This window comes from Scyliorhinus torazame, chromosome 5 (genome assembly GCF_047496885.1).
Source record: "Scyliorhinus torazame isolate Kashiwa2021f chromosome 5, sScyTor2.1, whole genome shotgun sequence".
Classification (NCBI taxonomy): domain Eukaryota; kingdom Metazoa; phylum Chordata; class Chondrichthyes; order Carcharhiniformes; family Scyliorhinidae; genus Scyliorhinus; species Scyliorhinus torazame.
The window spans coordinates 79909714-79937302 of record NC_092711.1 but is presented as its reverse complement, the minus strand read 5'-3'; the positions used below and the strand labels follow the sequence as shown (position 1 = coordinate 79937302).

The 27589-nt window shown below is 50.0% G+C and overlaps 1 long non-coding RNA gene across 1 annotated transcript; it reads left to right on the top strand.

Moving 5' to 3' along the window:
- The first annotated feature begins 11027 nt into the window (after positions 1–11027).
- On the top strand, positions 11028–27195 carry LOC140422645 (uncharacterized). Its single transcript, XR_011947533.1, has 3 exons — positions 11028–11129; positions 12290–12405; positions 25994–27195. It is a non-coding gene; the product is annotated as an uncharacterized lncRNA (long non-coding RNA).
- The last annotated feature ends 394 nt before the right edge of the window (positions 27196–27589 follow it).

Here is a 27589-nt window from a genome sequence, read left to right as displayed (position 1 = left end):
TACTGTGAAAACCCCTAGTCGCCACACACCAACGCGTGTTCGGGTACACTGAGGGAGAATTCAGAATGTCCAATTCACCTAACAACCATGTCTTCGGGACTTGTGGGAGGAAACCGGAGCACCTGGAGGAAACCCACGGAGACACGGAGAGAACGTGCATTATCATGGTCAGTTCCCCAACACCATGAGCTCTTATCTTATTATGTAGCCGGTTGTGTGGTACCTTATCAAACACTTTTTGGAAATCCAAGTATATTAGATCTACTGGCTCCCCATCATCTATCCTGCTTGTTACCACCTCAAAAATCTCGACCAAATGTTTCAAACATGATTTTCCCTTCATGAAGCGATGCTGACTCTGTTTGATTATATTATGCTTTTCAAAATGTTCTGCTATTACATCCTTTAAAATGGACTCTTAACATTTTCCCAATGACAGATGTTAAGTTTATTGGCCTATCGTTACTTGTTTCTTTTCTCCCTCCTTTATTAAATAAAGATGTTGCATGAGCAGTTTTCCAATCCTTCGGGACTGTTCAAGAATTTGACCAGGGCATCCACTATCTCTGCAGCTACTTCCTTTACTATCCTGGGATGCAACCCATCAGGCCAGGAACATAGCAGACTTTTGCTCCATTCGTTTCCGAATACTTTTTCTCTGGTGTAGTTATTGTGATTATTCCCTTCCCCTTTTGCCTTTGATTATTTAGTATTTGTGGAATGCTATTACTGTCTCCTACCATGAAGACTGACTCACAGTATTTATTTAACTCCTCAGCCATTTCCTGACTCCCCATCATTATTTCCGCAGTCTCATTCTCTCAGGAACCGACGTCCACTTCAGTGCCTCTCTTCATTTTTAAGAATTGAAGGAAACTCTTGCTGTCCATTTCTATATTACTTCCTAGTTTATCCTCATGGTATATGTCCCCCCTGTTTTTGCTCATCTACTGTTTTTTTTCTGAAAACGTTCCCACACCTCTGGGAATATATTTGCCAAGATACGTTTTGACTTTGAGTTTAAGACTATATTTAACTTGGCAGAGCTGCCTCACAGACTAGTTAAGCAACAACCTGACATAGTCATACTCACAGAATCATACCTTACAGACAATGTTCCAGACAGCACTGTTACCATTCCTGGGTATGTCCTGTCTCACCAGTAGGACAGATCCAGCAGAGGCAGCGGCACAGTGGTATACATTCAGGAAGGAGATGCCCTGGGGGTCCTCAACATGGACTCTGTTGAGAACATGAAGACAACATGAGGTCCCACAGCTTCAGGATAAATATGGGCAATGTACCGGCCACCATCCGCTGATTACAATGTACCGGCCACCATCCGCTGATGAATGATGTACGCCTCCATGTTGAACACCACTTTGAGGAAGCACTGAGGGTGGCAAGGGAGCAGATTATGCTCTGGGAGGGGTACTTCAATGTCCATCACTAAGAGTGTCTTGGTAGTACCACCACAGACCGAGCTGGCCGGGCCCTAAAGGACATAGCCGCTAGACTGGGACTGCAGCAGGCGGTGAGGGGACCAACCAGAGGGAAGAACATATTTGACCTCATCCTCACCAATCTGCCTGCTGCAGATGCATCTGTCCATGACAGTATCAGTAGAAGTGACCACCGCACAGTCCTTGTGGTGACAAAGTCCCGTCTTCACATTGAGGATATTATCTCCATCGTGTTGTGTGGCATTACCACTGTGCTAAATGGTATAGACTTCAAACAGATCTTGAAACTCAAAACTGGGCATCTATGAGGCTATGTGGGCCATCAGCAGCAGCAGAATTGTATTCAACCACAACCTGCCACCCTCATGGCCACCACTCTACCATTACCACCAAGCCAGGGGATCAACACTGGTTCTATGAAGAGTGCAGGAGAGCACGCCAGGAACATTAGACATACCAAAAAATGAGGTGTCAATCTGGTGAAGCTACAACACAGGACTTCTTATGTGCCAAACAGCATAAGCAGCAAGTAATAGACAGAGCTAAACGGTTCCATATCGAACACATCAGATCCAAGCTCTGCAGTTCTGCCACATCCAGTCACGTATGGTTGTGGACAATTAAACAATTCACTGGAGGAGGAGGCTCCACAAATATCCCCATCCTCAATGATGGAGGAGTGAAGCACATATGTGCAAAAGGCAAGGCTGAGGTATTTGCAACAATCATCAGCCAGAAGTATCGAGTGGATGATCCATCTCAGTCTCTTTCGGAGGTCCCCAGCATTACAGATGTCAGTCTTCAGTCGAGAAATTCACTCCACGTGATATGAAGAAACGGCTGAAGGCACTGGATACTTCAAAGGCTTTGGGTTCTGACAATGTAGGGACAATAGTACTGATAACTTGTGCTCCTGAACTTGCCGCACCCCTAGCCAAGCTGTCCCAGCACAGCTAGAACACTGGCATCTACACTGTCGCAAATTGCCCAGGCGTGTCCTGTACACAACATGACAAATGCAATCCAGCCAATTATCACACTGTCAATCTACTCTCCATGATCAGCAAAGTGATGGAAGGAGTCATCAGTAGTGCGATCAAGTGGCACTTACTCAGCAATACCCTTCTCTTGGATGCTCGGTTTGGGTTCCGCCAGGGTCAATCTGCTCCTAACCTCATTACAACCTTGGTTCAAACATGGACACAAGAGCTGAATGTGAGAGGTGAGAATGACTGCCCTTGACATCAAAGCAGCATTTGATAGAGTATGGCATCAAGGAGCCCTAGGTAAACTGGAGTCAATGGGAATCAGGGGAAAATGGTCGTGGTGTTTGGAGGTCAATCATCTCAGCTCCAGGACATCACTGCAGGAGTTCCTCAGGGTAGTGTCCTAGGCCCAATCATCTTCAAACCCAGGTCCACAGGTCATTATCCTGGGTATCTGGATCATTAGTCCAGCGACAAGCCAACTACGCCACCATCTCCCCTATACACTGCCTCTGAAACTGGGATAACTGAGTGAATCGCTTCTCACACATGAAGCAAATGAATGGTCTCTCCCCAGTGTGAACCCACTGGTGATTCAGCAGGGTGGATGACTGAGTGAATCTCTCCCCACACACAGAGCAGTGAATGGTCTCTTCCCGGTGTAATCTGGTGTTTCAGCAGGCTGAATGATTGAGTGAATCCCTTCCCAGACACGGAGCAGGTGAATGGTCTCTCCCCGGTGTGAATTTGGTGGTGTTTCAGTAGGCTGAATGAGTGAGTCACTTCCCGCACACGGAGCAGGTGAATAGCCTCTCCCCACTTTGAATTCGCTGGTGAGTCAGCAAAAGCTTGTTACTTTTAAAGCTCTTTTCCCAGCTGGAGCATTTAAACGGCCTCAAGTCAGAGTGAAGAAGTCGGTTTGAAGTGAGGTAAGTTAGTTGACAATCCCTTCTCACAAATAGAGCAGATGAACAGTTTCTCGCCGGTGTGAGTTCTCTGGTGTTTATGTAAGTTGGATAGCTGAGTAAATCCTTGACCACATTCTGAGCAGATGAATGGCCTCCCCCGGTGTGACTCCATTGATGAATTTCCAGCACAGACAGGGATCTGAATCTCTTCCCACAATCCCTACGTTTCCATGGTTTCTCCATGGTGCCAGTGACTGTCCAGAGTGGCTTCAAGAAGACCACCATCATACACCGGTGCCAAAGAAGAACCAGGCAGCGTGCCTCAATGACTACCGTCCGGTGGCCCTGACTTCAGTCATAATGAAGTACTTTGATAGGTTGATCATGAAGCGCATCACCTCCATACTCCCAGAACGCCTTGATCCACTGCAATTCGCATACCGCCACAACCGGTCCACAGCAGATGCCATTTCTCTGGCCCTACACTCATCCCTGGAGTATCTCGACAGCAAGGACTCCGACATCAGACTCCTATTTATTGACTACATATCCGCCTTCAACACCATAATCCCAGCCAAGCTCATATCAAAGCTCCAAAACCGACAGTCTATCCCTCAATGCCAGCAAAACTAACGAGCTGGTCATTGACTGCAGGAAGCAAAGTACTGTACACACACCCCTGTCAGCATCAACGGGGCCGAGGTGGAGATGGTTAGCAGTTTCAAATTCCTATGGGTGCACATCTCAAAAAATCTGTCCTGGTCCACCCATGTTGACGCTACCATCAAGAAAGCACAACAGCGCCTAAACTTCCTCAGGAAACTAAGGAAATTCAGCATGTCCACATTAACTCTTGACAACCTTTGCAGTTGCACCATAGAAAGCATCCTATCGGGCTGCATCACAGCCTGGTATGGCAACTGCTCGGCCCAGGACCGCAAGAAACTTCAGAGAGTCGTGAACATAGCTCAGTCCATCACACAAACCTGCCTCCCATCCATTGACTCCATCTACACCTCTCATGGCCTGAGGAAAGCGGGCAGTATAATCAGAGACCCCTCCCACCCGGCTTACTCACTCTTCCAACTTCTTCCATCGGGCAGGAGATACAGAAGGCTGAGAACACGCATGGAGAGACTCAAAAACAGCTCCTTCCCGTTGTTTTTTAAAAATAAACATTTTATTGAGGTATTTTTTGGTATTGTAACAACAAAATAAACAACGTACATGAAACTATATACATAGTACAAAAGCCGCCACCCGCCCTTACAGGTCCCATCTTTAATAACCCCCTACTTTAAGCTAAACTACCCCCCCCCTCCCCCACCCGCACCTTCTGCTGATGATCAATTTTCCACGAAGAAGTCGACGAACGGTTGCCACCTCCGGGCGAACCCTAACATTGACCCTCTCAAGGCGAACTAGATTTTCTCCAAACAGAGGAAGCTAGCCATGTCCGATAGCCAGGACTCTGACTTCGGGGGCTTTGAGTCCCTCCAAGCTAATAATATCCGTTTCCGGGCAACCAGGGTAGCAAAGGGCAGAACGTCTGCCTCTTTCTCCTCCTGGATTCCTGGGTCTTCTGACATTCCGAAAATCGCCACCTCTGGACTCAATGCCACCCTTGTTTTAAACACCGTGGACATGACATCTGCAAACCCCTGCCAAAATACCCTCAGCTTCAGACATGTCCAGAACATGTGGACATGGTTCGCTGGTCCTCCCGCACATTTTGTACACCTGTCTCCCACCCCCAAAAATCTGCTCATCCAGGCCCGACTGAATGAACTTGAATTGTATCAGGCTGAGCCTAGCACACGTTGTGGACGCGTTGACTCTACTCAACGCGTCCACCCACAGACCATCCTCTATCTCACCTCCCAGCTTCTCCTCCCACTTGCGCTTCAGCTCCTCGGTCTGCATCTCCTCTGACCCCATAAGTTCCTTGTAAATGTCAGAGACACTCCCTTCACCTACCCATCCTCTGGAAACTACCCTGTCCTGAATTCCCCTTAGCAGTAAGAGCAGGAAGGTTGACACCTCTTTACGTAGGAAGTCCCGCACCTGCAGATACCTGAATTTGTATACCCTCGCCAACCCAAACTTCTCCTCTAGTGCCCTCATACTTGGAAAGCTCCCTTCTATAAACATATCCCCCATCCTCTCAATCCCTGCTCTCCACCATATCCGGAACCCCCCATCCATACTTCCCAGGGCAAACCAGTGATTATTATAGATTGGGGACCAGACCGATGCTCCCTCTGCTCCCACATGTCTCCTCCATTGCCCACAGACTCTCAGGGCCGCCACCACCACGGGGCTGGTGGAGTATCGTGCCGACGGGAATGACAGAGGCACGGTTACCAATGCCCCCAGACTGGTGCCCTTGCATGAAGCCACCTCCATACGCTCCCATGCTGACCCCTCCCCCACCACCCACTTCCTGATCATGCCAATATTCGCCGCCCAGTAATAGTTACTAAAATTTGGCAGCGCCAGCCCGCCCTCTCCCCGACTCCGCTCAAGCATTACCTTCCTTACTCGCGGGGTCTTGCCAGTGATCACTTTGTTGACCCGTTTAAAAAAGGACCGCGGAATAAAAATGGGGAGACATTGAAACGCGAACAGGAATCTTGGGAGGACTGTCATCTTCACCGTCTGCACCCTCCCAGCCAGTGACGACGGAACCGCGTCCCACTTTCGGAAATCATCCTTCATTTGGTCTACTCGCCGGGCCAAATTTAATTTATGCAGTCGGTCTCATTCCCGCGCCTCTTTGATGGTTAAGTACCTAAAGCTTCCCCCTACTAATCTAAACGACAGCTCCCCCAATCGCCTCTCCTGTCCCCTTGTCTGGACCACAAACATCTCACTTTTCCCCATATTTAACTTGTACCCCGAAAACCAGCTAAATTCCCCGAGAATCCTCATAATCTCTTCCATCCCCTCGATTGGGTCCGATACATACAGAAGCAGGTCGTCTGCTTAGAGTGCGACTCTGTGCTCCCCCCCCCACACCCCCACCCCCCTCCCGGACCAGCCCCTTCCAGCCCTTTGAGGCTTTCAGGGCAATCGCCAGTGGCTCTATAGCCAGCGCAAACAACAGTGGGGAAAGGGGGCATCTCTGTCTCGCCCCTCTGTGCAGACTAAAATAGTCCGATGTTGTCCTATTCATCCATACACTTGCCACAGGAGCCTTATACAGCAACCTGACCCAGTCAATAAAACCCCGCCCAAATCCAAACCGTCCAAGTACCTCCCACAGATAATCCCATCAAAGATGACCCGATCAAAGACCTTTTCTACATCCATTGCGATCACTACCTCCGACTCCCTACCTTCCGAGGGAATCATGATCACGTTTAACAACCTTCCTACATTGGCCAGCAACTGCCTACCCTTAACAAACCTCGTCTGGTCCTCCCCAATAACGTCAGGAACTCAATCCCCAATCCCGGAGGACAAAATTTTGGCCAGCAATTTGGCATCTACATTCAACAGGGAGATCGGCCTATAGGATCCACACAGCTCCGGGTTCTTGACCCGCTTAAGGATCAGCGAAATCGTGGCCTGTGACAACGTCGGGGGCAGCACCCCTCTTTCCTTTGTCTCATTGAACATCCTCAACAACACCGGCCCCAATATCCCAGAGAACCTTTTATAAACCTCCACTGGGTACCCGTCCGGCCCCGGGGCTTTACCCGACTGCATGGCCTTCAAGCCCTCCACTATCTCTTCCAGCCCGATCGGGGCCCCCAGCCCTTCTTCCACCTCCCCGTCCACCTTTGGGAAATTCAGCCGCTCCAAGAAGTGCCTCATCCCCTCCGGCCCCTAGGGGGTTCTGACCTATACAGCCTACTGTAGAAATCCCTAAATGCCTTATTCACCCCTGCTGAATCTCCAACCAGGTTCCCATCTCCGTCATTTACTTTCCCTATCACCCTGGCTGCCTCCCTCTTTCTAAGCTGCTGTGCACGCATTCTACTGGCCTTCTCTCCATACTCATAGATCGCCCCCTCGCCTTTCTCAGCTGCTCCACCGCCCTCCCTGTGGTTAACAAGCCAGACTCCGATGTAGCCTCCGCCATTCCCTTAAAAGCCCTGCCTCTGGGGTCTCCGCATACCTCCTATTGATCTGTAGTATCTCCTTTACCAGTCGGCCCGTCTCTGCCCTGTCCACCTTCTCCCTCTGGGCCCGTAACAAGATCAGTTCCCCTCTGACCACTGCCTTCATTGCTTCCTAGACCATCGCTGCTAAAATTTCCCCCGTGTTGTTGACCTGCAGGTAATTCTGAATACATTCCCTCAGCCGCTCGCACACCCCTTCATCGGCCAAAAGTCCCACATCCAACCTCCAGTGCGGGCTCTGGTTACTGTCTTTACTAACCTGCAGGTCAACCCAGTGCGGAGCATGGTCTGAGATTGTGATCACTGAGTACCCCGTGTCCACCACCCATGTCAATAAGACCCTACTCACCTACTCAAAAACAAAGAAGTCAATCCGGGAGTACACTCTGTGCACGTGTGAGTAGAAGGAGAACTCCTTCACTCTAGGCTGCTGAAATCTCCATGGATCCAAACCCCCCCCCCCCCCCCGCCCCCAAATCTGCTCCATGAACCCTTTTAGTTCCTTTGCCATTGCTGGCACCCTGCCCGTTTTCGAGCTTGACCGGTCCAAGCCAGGGTCAATAACTATGTTGAAGTCCCCTCCCATGACCAACTTTGCGAGTCCAGGTCCGGTATCTTCCCCAGCATCCTCTTTATAAACTTCACATCATCCCAATTTGGCACGTACATATTTACTAATACCACCTGCACCCCCTCCAGTTTCCCACGGACCATAATGTACCGACCTCCCACATCTGAGACTATTCTACCCGCCTCAAACACCAACCGCTTATTGATCAGGAGCGCGACCCTCCAGTCTCTGAGTCTAGTCCCGAGTGAAAGACCTGGTTGACCCAGCCTTTCCTCAATCTAATCTGATCAGTTACTCTAAGGTGCATCTCCCGCAACATTACCACATCCACCTTCAGTCCCCTAAGATGCGCGAACACACATGCCCTCTTGACCGGCCCATTTAACCCTCGAACATTCCAGGTGATCAACCTAGTTGGGGGGCTCATTGCCTCCCCCTTTCACCGATCAGCCATCCCCTTTTTTGGGCCCACCTGCAGCCCATGCTCCACGCCTCCACCAGCCCACCCCCAGACAGCCTCCGCCCCCAACCTCCTCTCTGTCCCTTAGCCCAAATCCCTCCTTCGTCAGCAGAACATTCACCCCCTCCCTCCCCCTAGTAACCACACTCTGTAACCCAAACCCTTTAATAAACTGAACATATGCACACCCACCACTGCGCTTTCGTGAGCAAACCCGCCCAGCTCGCTTGGTGGCCCCATCCCTGGCGCTGGATAGTCTCCCACCTATTGTTCCCTCCCCACGCTCCCCTTGCTCATACAAACAAACTCCAATGTCATACAATCCCCACACAATTGCCCAACAAAAAACACCAAAATCTAAACAAGCATACCTCCATCCCCAACAGTGCAAATGAAAACCTTAACTCACTCAGCTCTACCGCTGGTCCCAAATCAATGCAAAATGCATTACAAACAGCTTCCAGAAAACGAGAAACAAGAAACTTTTTTTTAAAAGAAGAACAGAAAAGCCAAAAAAAAACATGAACATTGCAGCAAAGTTCAAAAGTTCTCAGTCCACCACCAGTCCTTTCCTTTTCGCGAAGTCCAGCGCGTCCTCGGGCCACTCAAAATAAAAGTGCTGCTCCTCGTGACCCGAAGTCGGGCCGGATACAACAGTTTGAATTTCACCTTTTTCTTAAAAAGGATCGACCTGATCTGGTTGAAGCCTGCTCTTCTCCTGGCCACCTCCACACTCAGGTCCTGATAGATCCGCAGGATACTGTTGTCCCACTTACAGCTCCGTGTCTGCTTGGCTCACTGTAGAATGCGCTCCTTATCCAAGCACCTATGGTATCTCACCACCATTGCCCTCTGGGGGTCTCCCATTCATGACTTCCTCGCGAGCGCTCTGTGAGCCCTGTCCACCTGAAAATGAAAATGAAAATTGCTTATTGTCACAAGTAGGCTTCAAATGAAGTTACTGTGAAAAGCCCCTAGTCGCCACATTCCGGTGCCTGGTCGGGGAGGCTGGTATGGGAATTGAATCGTGCTGCTGGCCTGCCTTGGTCTGCTGTAAAAGCCAGCGATTTAGCCCAGTGTGCTAAACCTCCAAGGGTCGGGGGAATGTCCCATCCCCCAGCAGCTTCTCAAACATGTCCGCGATGTATGCCCCAGCGTCCGCGATGTATGCCCCAGCATCCGCTCCTTCAGACCCCTCCGGGAGCCCAACAATTCTCAATTTCTGCAGGCGAGACCTATTCTCTTGGTCCTCCACCTTCTCCAGGGGCTGCTTCTGCTGGTCTCTCAGCATCCCCACCTCCAACTCCACCGCAATTTGATGTTCCTCCTGTTCAGCCAGTGCCTTCTCTACCTTCTGGATCGCCCAATCTTGGGCGTCCAATCTAAGCTCCAGCCGCTCAATTGACTCTTTTATTGGGTCCAAGCAGTCCAGTTTCTGCTTAGCAAAGCCTTCCTGAATAACTTGCATCAGCTGCTCCAGAGACTGCTGGGTCGACAAACCAGAGGTCCGGTCCTCCGCCGTGCTGTCTCCTGCTGCAGCTTCAGCCCAAGCCTTCTCTGTCTTTCTGTTTCTGCCTTGACGAGCACGTCTAGTCCTTCTCTCCATTCACCAATGTGGGAATTCAGTACACAATTGCCTCTGTCATCAGTTTTACAATTCAAGTCCGGTAGAAAATTGGGGGTAAAGGTCCAAAATGCTGACTCGAGTGGAAGCCAGCAAATGTGTGACTTACTCCTTCATAGCCGCCACCAGAAGTCCTCTTCTTCCCGCTGTTACCAGACTCCTAACCAACCCTCTTATGGACTGACCTCATTGACACTACACCTCCGTATGCTTCACCCGATGCCGCTGCTTACATAGTTACATTGTGTGCCTTGTGTTGCCCTATTATGTATTTTCTTTTATTCCCATTTCTTTTCATGTACTTAATGATCTGTTGAGCTGCTCGCAGAAAAATACTTTTCATTGTATCTCGGTACACATGACAATAAACAAATCCAATCCAATCCAATCCAATGATCAGTTGAATCCTCGTCCACACACAGAACACGTGTACAGTCTTTCCTTGCTGTCAATGGTGTGATGTTCTTTCAGGCTGTGAAACTGGTTAAATCTCCTTCCACAGTTAGTTCACTGGAACTTTCTCGCTCGGGTATGTGCTGTGTGTGTGTCGGTGCTTTTCCAGTCACACTGATATTTGAAATCTTTGGCCACAGACAGAACAAACACATTGAAAGTTTGTGCTTTTTAGGTCGTAATGAATTGAGTGACACCGTCAGATCTCAATATGATGATTGGTTCGAGTTGCCCAGCTTCAATGGGCACTAGGACCCGGCTGGGAACAGAAACCTTCAGGGCCCGCCCAGGGCCTTCAGGGTCCTGTTGCGTCACCAAGACGCCAGCGCATGCGCTCTGTTTCCCCAAGATGGCGGCTGTGAACCAGGGCCTGGTCCCGGGAGAGAGAGCTGACCGGCAGTGACGTGACCTGAGGATCACCACACCTCAGGCAAGGGGCCAGGTTGGGAAGGCGGTGCCTTCAGGAATAACTGGGAAGGTGATGTTTGGTCAGTTGCTGCAGTCTGTGTAGTGAAGGTGCTGTCACAGTGGTGTGAGGTGAGGAAGTACAGGATTATCACCCAGCAATGCTCAATTAAGGGGAATATAAATCCAGCTCAGGCTGCTTTCAGATTGGAAAGGGAGTTAAGGTGTGTCCTCAGAGCTGGTGAATGTTGGGGCTTTGGCACTTTCTCTATAGACTGAGGGCTGAGCGGTGACAGGCCCGGGTTACCGGCCGCCACCTTTACAGTGGACAAGGTGCCGCAGGGCACATGCGCTGCGAGCCGGATGCCAACTCTCCCGGATTCACGGACTGGAGTCTCCAGGATTTTATTTTTTTGATTTTTTTTCATAAATTTAGAGTATCCAATTCATTTTTTCCAATTAAGGGGCAATTTTGTCTGGCCAATCCACCTACCCGGCACATCTTTGGGTTGTGGGGGCAAAACCCACATAAACACGGGGAGAATGTGCAAACTCCACAAGGACAGTGACCCAGAGCAGGGATCGAACCGAGGGTCCTCAGCGCCGTGAGCCATCAGGGATAGCCCATTGTGCTGCCCCCGAATTTTATTTTGATAATTTGTGGAAGTCACTGGCTGGGTCAACATTTATTGCCCATCCCCAATTTCCCTTGAACTGAGTGGCTTGCTCGGCCATCTCGGAGGGCATTTAAAGAGTCAACCACATTGCTGTGGTTTGGAATCGTGTCAGCCAGACCAGGTAAGGATAGAAGATTTCCTTCACTGAAGGACATGAGTGAACAGATGTGTCTTGACAACAATTGACAATGGTTTCATGGTCATCAGTAGACTTGCAATGAATTCAAATTTTACCTTCTGTCTCGGTGAGATTCATACTTAGGAAATCATTAGGACAGTGGAAAATATTTTTGGATCTTTGGAAAATGATTAGGAGAGTAAAAAATATTTTTTTGAACATTTCTCTTAAGCGGATATAAATTATTGAAAATGGGATAAAGGTTGTTTGGCTGACAGTCAAACACTGTCCTGTGAGGTAATGAGTCCTTTTGCTTCCCAATTGGCCGAGGAAGGCGGTGTGTCACAAGGATGGATGTGTTGACCGATTAATGGCTGGAGGATGGGGGCTGGGTCATGTGATCAAACCTCCAGAAATACATTTAATCAAAGTTGGCGAGGAGAGAATGTTGTGAATTTCTATCCTAAACTGACAGTGAGGTTTCTGTAAATTTACAGGATACTGGAATTGGAGGTTGAACAGACGGGAAATGCAAACCAAACGTCAGATTGCAATCTGACAGAGTCACTCGGTTCATCAGAACCTGAATATCAGCAGCGTCTGGGTGTGGAAGGTAAAAGGTTTGTCTGTTCTGTCTGTGAGTGAAGATTTCAGGTCTCACTGTGATTAGAAAAGCCCCGAGATTCACAAACCTGGAGAACTGTGTTCAGTTCTGGACAACAAACCTGAGGAAGGATAGAATGGCCTCGGAGGGAGTGCAGCACAGATTTATCTGAACCCCCCTGGGTTAAATTACAAAACTAGATTGCACAAAAAAATCTGTAATTGTGGGACAGAGAAAAGCATTCGGTCCATGCCAGCTCTCTAATCGACATGGTAGCACCATTGCTTCACAGCGCCAGGGAACCCGGTTTCTTTCCCGGCTTGGGTCACTGAATGGGTGGAGTCTGCACGTTCTCCCCGTGTCTGCGTGGGTTTCCTCCGGGTGCTCCGGTTTCCTCCCACAAGTCCCGGAAGATGTGCTTGCTAGGTGAATTGGACATTCTGAATTCTCCCTCTGTCTACCCAAAAGGTGCCGGAATGTGGCGACAAGGGGCTTTTCACAGGAACTTCATTGCAGTGTTAATGTAACAATAGAACATAGAACAGTACAGCACAGAGCAGGCCCTTCAGCCCTCGATGTTGTGCCGAGCATTGTCCAAAACCAAGATCAAGCTATCCCACTCCCTGTCATTCTGGTGTGCTCCATGTGCCTATCCAATAACCGCTTGAAAGTTCCTAAAGTGTCCGACTCCACTATCACAGCAGGCAGTCCATTCCACCCCCGAACCACTCTGAGTAAAGAACCTACCTCGGAAATCCTCCTATATCTCCAACCCTGAATCTTATAGTTATACCCGTTGTAACAGCTACCTCCACCCGAGGAAATAGTCTCTGAACGTCCACTCTACCTGTCCCCCTGATCATCTTATAAACCTCCATTAAGTCACCTCTCAGCCTCCTCCACTCCAAAGAGAAAAGCCCTAGCTCCCTCAACCTTTCCTCATAAGACCTATTCTGCAAACCTTGCAGCATTCTGGTAAATCTCCTTTGCACCCCTTCCAATGCTTCCACATGCTTCCTATAATGAGGTGACCAGAACTGCACACAATACTCCAAATGTGGTCTCACACAATCATGTATAGTTGCAGCATAACCCCGCGGCTCTTAAACTCAAGCCCCCTTTAATAAACGTTAACACACTATAAGCCTTCTTTACTGCTCTATCCATTTGAGTGGCAACCTTCAGAGATCTGTGGACATGAACCCCAAGATCTCTCTGTTCCTCCACATTCCTCAGAACCCTGCCATTGACTCTGTAATCCGCATTCAAATTTTTTCTACCAAAATGAATCACCTCGCACTTATCAGGGTTAAACTCCATCTGCCATTTTTCGGCCCAGCTCTGCATCCTATTAATGTCTCTTTGCAGCCGACAACAGCCCTCCACCTCATCCACTACTCCACCAATCTTGGTGTCATCAGCAAATTTACTGACCCACCCTTCAGCCCCCTCCTCCAAGTCATTGATAAAAATCACAAATAGCAGAGGACCCAGCACTGATCCCTGTGGTACACCGCTGGTAACTGGTCTCCAGTCTGAAAATTTTCAATCCACCACCACCCTCTGTCTTCTTTTTTTTTTTTTAATAAATGTTTTATTGAAATTTTTTTCCCAAACAACAATTTTTCCCCTCTTACAAAGCAAACGCAACAATAACAATACAGAAATTTTAAACAATACACAAGTAACAAAACCCCTTTATCTTTGACCTAAACTAAACCCCCCCCCCCCCCTCCCCCTGGGTTGCTGCTGCTGGTCATCTGTCTTCCCTCTAACGTTCCCCTAGGTAGTCGAGAAATGGCTGCCACCGCCTGGTGAACCCTTGAGCCGATCCTCTCAGGGCAAACTTTATCTGCTCCAGTTTAATGAACCCCGCCATATCATTTACCCAGGCCTCCAGTCCGGGGGGTTTCGCCTCCTTCCACATGAGTAGGATCCTGCGCCGGGCTACTAGGGACGCAAAGGCCACAACGTCGGCCTCTTTCGCCTCCTGCACTCCCGGCTCTTCCGCAACTCCAAATAGAGCTAACCCCCAGCCTGGTTTGACCCGGGCCTTCACCACCCGCGAAATCACTCCCGTCACTCCCTTCCAATACCCTTCCAGTGCCGGGCATGCCCAAAACATATGTGCGTGGTTTGCCGGGCTCCCGCCACACCTCCCACATTTGTCCTCCACTCCAAAGAACCTGCTCAATCTTGCTCCCGTTATGTGTGCTCTATGTAGCACCTTAAATTGAATCAGGCTAAGCCTGGCGCATGAGGAAGAGGAATTTACCCTGCTTAGGGCATCAGCCCACATACCCTCCTCTATCTCCTCCCCTAGTTCTTCTTCCCACTTTCCTTTTAGTTCGCCCACCGACTCCTCCCCCTCTTCCCTCATCTCTCGGTAAATCTCTGACACCTTGCCCTCTCCGACCCACACCCCTGAAAGCACCCTGTCCTGTATCCCCTGTGTCGGGAGCAATGGAAATTCCCTCACCTGTTGTCTAGTAAATGCCCTCACCTGCATATATCTCAAGAAATTTCCCCGGGGCAACTTATACTTTTCCTCCAATGCTCCCAAGCTCGCAAAAGTCCCATCTATAAATAAATCTCCCACCCTCCTAATTCCCAACTGGAACCAGCTCTGAAATCCTCCATCCATTCTTCCTGGGGCGAACCTATGGTTGTTCCTGATTGGGGACCCCACCAGGGCTCCCCGCACCCCTCTCTGTCGCCTCCACTGTCCCCAGATATTCAATGTTGCCGCCACCACCGGGTTCGTGGTAAACTTTTTAGGTGAGATCGGTAGCGGCGCCGTCACCAGCGCCTCTAAACTCGTCCCTTTACAGGACTTTCTCTCCAGTCTTTCCCACGCCGCTCCCTCACCCTCCATCATCCATTTACGTATCATTGCCACATTGGCGGCCCAATAGTAATCGCCCAAGTTCGGTAGTGCCAATCCTCCTCTGTCCCTACTACGCTGAAGGAACCCCCTCCTTACTCTCGGAACTTTCCCTGCCCACACGAAGCTCGTGATGCTCCTGTCTATTTTATTAAAAAAGGTCTTAGTGATTAGTATAGGGAGACATTGAAATACAAATAAGAACCTCGGGAGGACCATCATCTTAATTGCTTGCACCCTGCCCGCCAGCGATAGAGGCTGCATGTCCCACCTCTTGAAGTCCTCCTCCATTTGTTCTACCAACCGTGTCAGATTAAGTCTGTGCAAGGTTCCCCAGCTCCTAGCGATCTGAATCCCCAGGTATCGGAAGTTTCTTTCCACTTTCCTTAGAGGCAAGCCTTCTATCTCTCTACTCTGGTCCCCTGGATGTATCACAAATAATTCACTCTTTCCCATGATTAGCCTATACCCCGAGAAATCCCCGAACCCCCTCAAAATTCGCATAACCTCTATCATTCCCCCCGCTGGGTCCGACACGTATAACAATAGGTCATCCGCATATAACGAGACTCGGTGTTCTTCTCCCCCTCTAATCACCCCTCTCCATTTCCTGGAGTCTCTCAACGCCATGGCCAGAGGTTCAATTGCCAACGCGAACAACAATGGAGACAGCGGGCATCCCTGTCTTGTTCCCCTATATAGTCGGAAATACTCCGATCTATGTCGACCTGTAACTACGCTTGCCGTTGGAGCCCCATAAAGAAGTCTAACCCAGCTAATAAACCCGTTCCCAAACCCAAACCTCCTTAACACTTCCCATAAATACTCCCACTCCACCCTATCAAATGCCTTCTCTGCGTCCATTGCCGCCACTATCTCTGCCTCCCCCTCCACTGGGGGCATCATTATCACCCCTAATAGTCGTCGCACGTTAACATTCAGTTGTCTCCCTTTTACGAACCCTGTCTGGTCTTCGTGCACCACCCCCGGGACACAGTCCTCTATCCTCGATGCCAGTACCTTTGCCAACAATTTGGCGTCCACGTTCAACAATGAAATGGGTCTATAGGACCCGCACTGCAACGGATCTTTATCCCTCTTCAAAATTAACGATATCGTCGCCTCCGACATCGTCGGGGGTAGAGTCCCCCCTTTCCTGGCCTCATTGAACGGCCTCACCATCAACGGGGCCAACAAGTCCACATATTTTCTGTAATACTCCACCGGGAACCCGTCTGGTCCTGGGGCCTTCCCTGCTTGCATGCTTCCCAGTCCCTTAATAACCTCGTCCACCCCAATCGGTGCCCCCAGGCCTACCACCCCCCGCTCCTCCACTTTCGGGAACCTCAATTGGTCCAGGAACTGCCGCATCCCCTCCTCTCCCTCTGGGGGTTGAGACCTATACAGTTCCTCATAGAAGGTCTTGAACACCTCATTTATCTTTCGTGCCCTTCGCACCGTGTCTCCCCTTTCGTCTCTAATTCCTCCTATTTCCCTCGCTGCTGCCCTCTTTCGCAATTGATGAGCCAACAGGCGACTCGCCTTTTCCCCATATTCATACCTCCTCCCCTGTGCCTTCCTCCACAGTACCTCCGCCTTTCTGGTGGTCAGAAGGTCAAATTCCGTCTGGAGTCGTCTCCTCTCCCTGTACAATTCCTCCTCCGGGGTCTCTGCAAATTCCCTATCCACCCTTAAAATCTCCCCCAGTAATCTTTCCCTTTCCTTGGCCTCTGTTTTCCTTTTGTGGGCCCCAATGGAGATCAGCTCTCCTCTGACCACCGCTTTTAGTGCTTCCCATACCACTCCCACAGGGACCTCGCCGTCGTCATTGACCTCCAGGTATCTCTCAATACACCCCCGCACTCTTGCACACACTCCCTCATCCGCCATCAGTCCCACATCTAATCGCCAGAGTGTTCTCTGCTCCCTTTCCTCTCCTAATTCCAGGTCCACCCAATGTGGGGCATGATCCGAAACCGCTATGGCTGAGTACTCAGCTTCTTCCACCCTAGAGATCAACGACCTTCCCAAAACAAAAAAATCTATCCGGGAGTACACTTTATGGACATGGGAGAAGAAGGAATACTCCCTAGCCCTAGGTCTAAGAAATCGCCATGGATCCACTCCCCCCATTTGGTCCATAAACCCCTTAAGTACCTTGGCCGCTGCCGGCCTTCTTCCGGTCCTTGAGCTGGATCTATCTAGCCCCGGGTCCAGCACCGTATTAAAGTCCCCTCCTAAAATCAAGTTTCCTACCTCCAGGTCCGGTATACGCCCCAGCATCCGTCTCATAAATCCCGCATCGTCCCAGTTTGGGGCATACACGTTAACCAACACGACCTCCATTCCCTCCAGCCTGCCACTCACCATTACATATCTACCTCCGCTATCTGCTACGATGTTCTTTGCTTCAAATGCAACCTGTTTCCCCACCAAAATGGCCACCCCTCTATTCTTTGCGTCCAGTCCTGAGTGGAACACCTGTCCCACCCATCCTTTCCTTAGCCTAACTTGGTCCGCCACCTTTAGGTGCGTCTCTTGGAGCATAACCACGTCTGCCCTTAGTCCTTTCAAATGCGCGAGCACTCGGGCCCTTTTTATCGGTCCGTTCAGGCCTCTCACGTTCCACGTGATCAGCCTCACTAGGGGGCTACCTGCCCCCTTCCCGTGTCGACTAGCCATTACCTTCTCTAGGCCAGTCCCATATCCCGCCTCCGCGCTCCCGCTCGCTCCCCCAGCGTCGCACACCATCCCCGCCCACCCACTCTTTAGCCATTTCCTTTTGGATTTCCGCAGCAGCAACCCAGTTGTCCCCCCCCCCTTCTCCCTCCCTCCTCCCCTCCCCGCTAGATCTCTTTCTAGCTTGATTGCTCCCCCCATATTACTTCCGTAAGTCAGCTGACTTCAACTGACCCCGGCTACTCCTGCTCACTCCTCGACCTCCCCATGTGGGGAACTCCCATCCGCCTTGCGCCTGTCTTCCCGCCTTATTCTTTCTGGTGCGGGAACATCCCTTTACCTGACCCGCCTCTTATGGCGCAGCTCCCTTTCCCCTCCCCCTCCCCTTCCCCATTCTCCAACTATGTCCCGTCTTTCCCCCCTCACCGGCGCCCACATTTCCCCAATGTCTCCCCCCTTCCCTGTTTACTTCTCAATTAACTTCCACCGTAACATTAACAATAACATTTCCTGCAGCATCAGTCCCTCAGTTCCGATCCAATTTCTCTTCTTTGATGAAGGTCCATGCTTCCTCCGCCGTCTCGAAATAATGGTGTCTCTCCTGATACGTGACCCATAGTCTTGCCGGCTGCAGCATCCCGAACTTCACCTTCCTTTTATGCAACACCTCTTTGGCTCGGTTGAAGCTCGCCCTCCTTCTCGCCACCTCCGCACTCCAATCCTGGTATACCCGTACCACTGCATTCTCCCATCTGCTACTCCGCACCTTTTTAGCCCATCTCAGGACCTCTTCTCTATCCTTAAGGCGGTAAAATCGCACGATTATCGCCCTGGGTGGTTCTCCCGCTTTTGGTCTTCTCGCCGGAATCCGATTTGCCCACTCCACCTCCAAGGGGCCCGTAGGGGCCTCAGCACCCATCAGTGAGCTCAGCATCGTACTTGCGTACGCTCCACAGTCCACTCCTTCCACACCCTCAGGGACACCCAGTATCCGAAGGTTCTTCCTTCGCGCTCCATTTTCTAGGGCTTCGATCCTTTCAGTACACTTTTTATGAAGTGCCTCGTGCGTCTGTGTCTTAACCGCCAGGCCCAGGATCTCGTCCTCAATATCTGTCACCTTCTGCTCCACCACACGGAGCTCTGTCTCCTGGGTCTTTAATGTCTCCTTGAGCCCCTCAATTGCCTGTAGCAACGGGGTCAGCACCTCCCTCTTCAGCAGCTCCACGCACCGTCTCACAATTTCATGCTCAGGCCCCCATGTCGCCTGCGCTTTCTCCGCCGCCATCTTGTACTTCTCTCTTTCTGACCCTTTGGTCGACGATTCCTCGCGCTGCAGCCGCCGCCGCCGGTTTTTTCCTCCTTCGTTTGGGGGGGAATCCCTTCTCACACGCCCCACACCGGGTTGCGTCGTCGAAAAATTCCCCGTTGAGGCTCTTAAAAGAGCCCGAAGGTCCGTCGGAGCTGGAGCCGCCGAAGCGTGCGGCTAGCTAGGCATCACCGCAACCGGAAGTCCCTTCAGTGGCCTTGATGAGGTCTTTTCACAGTTGTTCCCTCTGCTGCTAGAATTCACCTTTGATACAGGCCCTCAGGTCAGCTTGCAGCTTTAAGCTTGCCCTTCCCCCGCCTGCATGCTGGAAGAGGCCCTGTTTATCCTGTAGTTGCAGCCAAATCTTTCACTGTTTCTGCGTGTGTCTGGCAACCAAGAGACATACCCTTCCTGGGGGACACTGTCGGGGGAATATTGCCGCCTTCTTCCCACACCGGGAAATGTCAAACAAATGCCGTGGGGGCCCTGTAAAAGAGCCCAAAAGTCCGTTCCAAGCAGGAGCTGCCGAATATGCGACCTAGCTCTGCATAGCCGCACCCGGAAGTCCCCACCCTCTGTCTTCTATGTGATAGCGAGTTACTTATCCAATTGGCCACATTTCCCTCTATCCGACACCTCCTTACTTTCTTCATGAGCCGACCATGGGGAACCTTATCAACGCCTTACTAAAATCCATGTATACAACATCAACTGCTCTACCTTCATCTACACACTTCGTTACCTCCTCAAAGAATTCAATCAAATTTGTGAGGCAAGACCTACCCTTCATGAATCCGTGTTGACTATCCCGGATTAAGCTGCATCTTTCCAAATGGTTAAAAATCCTATCCTTCAGGACCTTTTCCATTATCTTACCGACCACCGAAGTAAGACTAACTGGCCTACAATTACCAGGGTCATTCCTATTCCCTTTCTTGAACAGAGGACCAACATTCAACACTCTCTGGCACTATCCCCGTGGACAGTGAGGACCCAAAGGTCAAAGCCAAAGGCTCTGCAATCTCATCCCTTGCCTCCCAAAGAATCCTTGGATATATCCCATCTGGACCAGGGGACTTGTCGACCGTCAGGTTTTTCAAAATTGCAAATACATTCTTCCTCAGAACATCTACCTCCTCCAGCCTACCTGCCTGTATCACACACTCATCCCCAAAAACATGGTCCCTCTCCTTTGTGAACACTGAAGAAAAGTATTAATTCAACGCCCCTCCTATCTCTTCTGGCTCCATGCACAAGTTCCCACTACTGTCCTTGACAGGCCCTACCGTCACCCTGGTCATTCTTTTATTTCTCACATAAGAGTAAAATGCCTTGGGGTTTTCCTTGATCCAACCCGCCAAGGACTTCTCATGCCCCCTCCTAGCTCTCTTAAGCCCTTTTTCAGCTCATTCCTTGCTACCTTATAACTCTCAAGCGACCCTACTAAACCTTGTTTTCTCATCCTGACATACTTCCTTTTTCCTCTTGACAAGACATTCAACCTCTTTTGTGAACCATGGTTCCCTCACACGGCCATTTTCACCCTGCCTGACAGGGACATGCCTATCAAGGACACGCAGTATTTGTTCCTTGAACAAGCTCCACTTTTCATTTGTGCCTTTCCCTGACAGTTTCTGTTCCCATCTTATGCTCCCTAATTCTTGCCTAATCGCATCATAATTACCTCTCCCCCAATTATAAACCTTGCCCTATCGTCTGGCCCTATCCCTCTCCATTGCAATAATGAAAGACACCGAATTGTGGTCACTATCTCCAAAGTGCTCTCCCACAAACAAATCTAACACTTGGCCCTGTTCATTACCCAGTATCAAATCCAATATGACCCCCCCTCTTGTCGGCCTATCCACACTGTACAAAAACTGCCCCATCCGAACTGTTCGACTTATAGAGGTTCCAATCAATATTTTGAAAGTTAAAGTCACCCATGACAACTACCCTGAGACCTCCACACCTATCCATAATCTGTTTTGCAATTTCTTCCTCCACATCTCTATTACTATTTGGGGGCCTATAGAAAACTCCCAACAATGTGACCGTTCCTTTCCTATTTCTAACTTCAACCCATATTACCTCAGTAGGCAGATCCCCTTCAAACTGCCTTTCTGCAGCCGTTAAACTATCCTTGATTAACAATGCTACTCCTCCACCTCTTTTATCACCTTCCCTACTCTTACTGAAACATCTATACCCCGGAACTTCCAACAACCATTCCTGTCCGTGTTCTAACCATGTCTCCGAAATGGCCACAACATCGTAGTCCCAAGTACCAACCTATGCTCCAAGTTCACCTACCTTATTCCGGATGCTCCTTGCATTGAAGCAGACACACCTCAACCCATCTTTCTGTCTGCTGGTACACTCCTGCGACCTTGATACCCTCCTCAGTACCTCACTACTCTCAACACTGGCTTCTGGACTACAGCTCGTTTTCCCAGCCCCCTGACAAATTAGTTTAAACCCCCCCGAAGAGCCGTAGCAAATTTCCCTCCCAGGATATTGGTGCCCCTCTGGTTCAGGTGCAAACCGTCCTGTCTGTACAGGTCCCACCTTCCCCAGAATGTTTTCCAATTATCCACGTACCTAAAACCCTCCCTCCTACACCATCCCTGCAGCCACGTGTTTATCTGCACTCTCTCCCTGTTCCTCACCTCACGAGCACGTGGCACCGGCAACAAACCAGAGATGACAACATGGTTTGTCCTGGCTCTCAGCTTCCTCCCTAGCCCCCTTAGTTCCTGGTTTAAATCCCCGTCTCTTCTCTTACCTATGTCGTTGGTACTGATCTGTACCACGACTTGTGACTGCTCCCCCTCCCCTTTAAGGATTCTGAAAACACGGTCCGAGGCGTCATGGACCCTGGCACCCGGGAGGCAACATACCATCCGTGAGTCTCTTTCGCTGCCACAGAACCGTCTATCTGTCCCTCTAACTATCGAGTCCCCAATAACTATTGCCCTCCTGCTCTCCCTCCTTCCCTTCTGAGCCACAGGGACGGACTCAGTGCTGGAGATCCGTTCACCGTGGCTTACCCCTGGTAGCTCGTCCCCCTCAACAGTATCCAAAACGGTATACTTGTTACTGAGGGGAATGACCACAGAGGATCCCTGCACTGACTGCTTCCTCCCAGCCCCTCTCACCGTCACCGTCTTGATTCTTCGGAGTAACTACATTCCTGAAGCTACTTTCTATGACCACCTCTGCCTCCCGAATGATCCGAAGTTCATCCAGCTCCAGCTCCAGTTCCTTAACGCGGTTTCTGAGGAGCTGGAGATGGGTGCGCTTCCCACAGGTGAAATCAGCAGGGACACTGACGGCGTCCCTCACCTCAAACATTCATACTTGTGAGACTAATAAAGATTACTGTTATTATCTGGAACAATCCAGTCAGTCTCATTCTCCTGCTTTATCCCTGTATCCTAACAGCTTTATTTCTCTCAGGTTTCTATCCAATTTTTTAAAAAATCATTCATTGGTGTCTATTTCTAAACTCCGTCATAGGCAGCAAGGTTCAGGTCATTGCCACTGGCTGTGTAAAAACATTCTTCTTCATACCTCCTGGACCATTTACATGCATAGATACGGAGCAACATAGAAAATAGCAGCAGGAGGCCATTTGGCCCTTCGAGCCTGCTCCACCATTCATTACGATCAGAGCAGATTGGGCTCAATAGCCTAATCCCGCTTTCCCCCATATCCTTTGATCCCCTTCACCCTCAGTGCTGTATCGAACTGCTTCTTGAAAACATGAAATGTTTTGGTCTCAATTCTTCCTGTGGTGATGAATTCCACAGGTTCACCACTCTCTGGGTGAAGACATTTCTCCTCACCTCGGTCCTAAATGGTCTGTCATAGAACATAGAACATACAGTGCAGAAGGAGGCCATTCGGCCCATCGAGTCTGCACCGATCCACTTAAGTCCTCACTTCCACCCTATCCCCAGAACCCAATAACCCCTCCTAACCTTTTTGGTCACTAAGGCAATTTATCATGGCCAATCCACCTAACCTGCACATCTTTGGACTGTGGGAGGAAGGCGGAGCATCCGGAGGAAACCCACGCAGACACGGGGAGAACGCGCAGAGTCCGCACAGACAGTAACTCAGCAGGGAATCGAACCTGGGACCCTGGTGCTGTGAAGCCACAGTGCTTGCCACTTGTGCTGCCCGTGCTATCCCGTATCCTCAGACTGTGACCCCGGGTTCTGGACACACCCACCATCGGGAACATCCTTCCCGAATCTAATCTGTCTCGCCCTGTTAGAATGTTATAGGTTTTTTTAAAATATAAATTTAGAGTGCCCAATTCTTTTTTTTCCCAATTAAGGGGTAATTTTAGCATGGCCAGTCTACCTACCCTGCACATCTTTGGGTTGTGGGGGTGGGACCCACACAGACACAGGGAGAATGCGCAAACTCTACACGGACAGCGACCCGGGGCCGGGATCGAACCTAGGTCCTTGGTGACGTGATGCAACAGTGCTAACCACTGCACCATCGTTCAGCCCACAGTCTATAGGTTTCTATGAGATTCCTCCTCATTCTTCTGAACTCCAGCGAATACAATCCTGACTGATTCAATCTCTCATAGGTCAGTCCCACCATCCCAGGAATCAGTCTGGCAAAACTTTGCTGCTCTTTCTCTTTAGCGAGATCATCTTTCCTCAGATAAGGAGACTAATACTGCACACAATATTCCAGGTGTGGCCTCACCAAGGCCCTGTATAATTGCAGCAAGACATCCCTGCTCCTCTACTCGAATCCTCTTGCTATGAAGGCCAAAAAACCACTTGCCTCCTTTACCGCATGCTGTATTTGCATGCTTCCATACAAACTAGGAGCAGGCCACTCGGCCCCTCGAGCCTGCTCCTTACATACAAACCAGGAGCCAGCCTCTTGAGCCTGCCCCTTACACACAAACTAGGCGTCGGCCCCTCGAGCCTGCTCCTTACACACAAACTAGGAGTCGGCCCCTCGAGCCTGCTCCTTACACACAAACTAGGAGTCGGCCCCTCGAGCCTGCTCCATCATACAATAATTTTAACCTCAACTCCATATTCCTGCCGACCCCGATAACCTTTCACCCCCTTGCTTATCGAGAATCTATCCATCTCTGACTTAAAAATATTCAAGGACTCGACTTCCACTGCGTTTTAAGGACGCAAGATCTAAGTCATAGAATCCCCACAGTGCAGAAGGAGCCCAAGTCAGCACCAACCCCCCGAAACCCCCCCCATCCCACCCTGCCCCATCCTCACATCCCACCCAACGTGCACATCCTTGGAGATGAAGAGGCAATTTAGCACCTAACCTGTAAATCTTTGGACTGTGGGAGGAAACCGGAGCACCCGGAAGAAACCCACACAGACACAGGGAGAACGTGCAAACTGCACAGTCATCCAGGGTCAGGCGTGAACCTGGGTCCCTGGTGCTGTGATGCAGCAGCGCTAACCACTGTGCCACCCCCTCTTTTACAACCCTCGAGCGAAAAAAAAATCCTTATCCCCATCTGAAATGGGTGACCCCTCACTTTCCAACAGTGACCCCCTTGTTCCAGATTCTCCCACAAGAGGAAACATCCTCTCCACATCCACCCTGTCAAGACCCCTCAGCATCTTATATCGTTCAATCCAGGTTTTACTCAAAACTTTGAATCTGTGTCCCTAGTGCTTGTACGACCAGTGAATGGAATCAGAGTGTCTTTGTCCACCCGATGGAAACCTGGCGTAATCTTGTGTCCCTGAATCAAATCTCCCCTCAACCTCCTTTGCTGGAACCATTCTGGTAAATCTCCTCTGCGCCTTCTCCAAGAACCTTCAGATCCTTCCTGAAGAGTGGTGACCAGAGCTTTATAAAGATTCATAGAATAGAATTAGAACCATAGAATTCCTACAGTGCAGAAGGGGGCCATTCGGCCCATCAAGTGTGCACCGATTCACTGAAAGGGCACCCTGCCAAGGCCCACACCCCTACCCTGTCCCTGTAACCCCATAGCCCCACCGAACCTGCACATCCCTGGACACTAAGGGGCAATTTATCAAGGCCAATCCATCTAACTTGCCCAAACAGCCTCCCCAAACAGGCGCCGGAATGTGGCGACTAGGGGCTTTGGGGCTGGTATAGTGGGCTAAGACAGCTGGCTTGCAATGCAGAACAAGACCAGCAGCGTGGGTTCAAGTCCCGTATCGGCCTCCCCGAACAGGCGCCGGAATGTGGCGACTAGGGGCTTTTCACAGTAACTTAATTGAAGCCTACTTGTGACAATAAGTGATTATTATTATCATTATTTTTTGGTCTGTTGGAGGAATCCTGAGCACCGGGTGGAGACCCACGCAGACACTGGGAGAAAGTGCAAACTCCACACAGACAATCATCAAGGCCAGAATTGAACCCGAGTCCTTGGCGCTGTGAGGCAGCAGTGCTAATTACTGTGCCACCGGAAGCATAGTTTCTGTGTCAGTTATGAAGCTCAAGGTCGAATTTGCTTTGCCAACTACTCTCTTAATATGTCTTGTAGATATACAAAATCCCTCTTCACCTCTTCCTCTCTCCTCCCAAAGAGGCCAGTTGGGTTTTTACAACAATCCAGCAGTTTTCATGGTCCCTTTTCCCAGTGCCGGCCCCACAAATGACCAGATTCATTCAGCTCAATTTTACAACCTGCCTTTGTGTTTCTGTGGGTTCTCTCTCACTTTCAATCAGTTTCACAGGGTGTTCGAAGGTGAGACTTCAAGATCCGTAAACACAAACCAAGCTTCACATCAGGGTCTGACAGAGTCCTCAATTTATCATTGCTGAATATCATGAGATTTTGAACATGGAAGGAAAAAGCACCGTTCACAGTGGGGAGAAACCATACTCGTGTTGTGTGTGTGGACGAGGATTCAGTCGATCGTCAGGCCTCACAAGCCACAAATGCAGTCACACTGAGGAGAAACCGTGGAAATGTGCGGACTTTGGGAAAGGATTCACTTCCCCATCCCAGCTGGAAACTCATCGACGCAGTCACACTGGGGAGAGACCATTCACCTGCTCCACGTGTGGGAAGGGATTCACTCAGCCATCCGCTCTGTCCACACACCAGCGACTTCACTCCAGGGAGAGACCATTCACCTGCTCCACATGTGGGAAAGGTTTTACTATTTCAGCCCACTTGCTGAGTCACCAGCTAGTTCACACTGATGAGAAACCGTTTCAATGTCCAGACTGCGGGAGGTGCTATAAAAGATCTGGGGATCTGATGTGCCATCAACGTGTTCACACTGACGAGAGACCATTCAGGTGCTCTCAGTGTGGGACTGGGTTCAGACGATCATCTCATCTCACTGTACATCAGCGAACACACACAGTGGAGAGGCCATTCGTCTGCACCAAGTGTGGGAAGAGATTCACTCAGTCATCCGACCTGCAGAAGCATCAGCGAATTCACTGGGGAGAGACCGTTTCAATGTCCAGACTGCGAGAAGTGCTTTAAACGTTTTGGGGAACTGTTACAACATCAACGTGTTCACACTGACGAGAGACAGTTGAGGTGCTCTCATTGTGGGACTGGGTTCAGACAATCATCTCACCTCACTGCACATCAGCGAATTCACACTGGGGAGAGACCATTCACCTGCTCCTGGTGTGGGAAGGGATTCACTCAGTCATCCGCCTTACAGAAGCACCAGCGAGTTCACACTGGGGAGAGACCGTTCACCTGTTCCAAGTGTAGGAAGGGATTCGCCACTTCATCCCTCCTGCTGAAACACCAACGAGGCCACAAATAACGATAGTGATTGGATTTTGATGTTCCTCACATTCAGGACTGAACCATGTTCATTTGGGTCTCTTTCTGCTGATAACAAAATCCAGCCCATTTACAGGGGCTAATATTCTGGCTAAAAGTCAAATAAATTAGATTTGTGTGACACACGCAGAGTGCTGAAACTTTTTAATTACTCTGACACAAGTTAGTTCCTTTTGAAGTAATCTCGCTCTCCCGTCTCTTCCATCCTCACCTCCAACAAGAAGTGTGAGGAGCTTCTTTGTGACTGAGATTGAGTAAATCCGATCAGCTGTCTCTGCTGCTTCCCTCCCTTCCACGAGCCCACCAGACCAAACTGTCTCTAAATTTCATCCTTTCCCGAGCCCTGAACCCACATCTTTCTCTAGTTTCTCTCCCATCTCCCCTCATGCCCTCTCAGAGCTCATCTTGTCCATGAGAACCAGCTCCTGCTCCATCAACCCTATTCCCACTGAGCTACTGATCAGCCAACTACCCTGTGTCCATGGATATTGTCAACATTTCTCTCTCTTCAGGAACT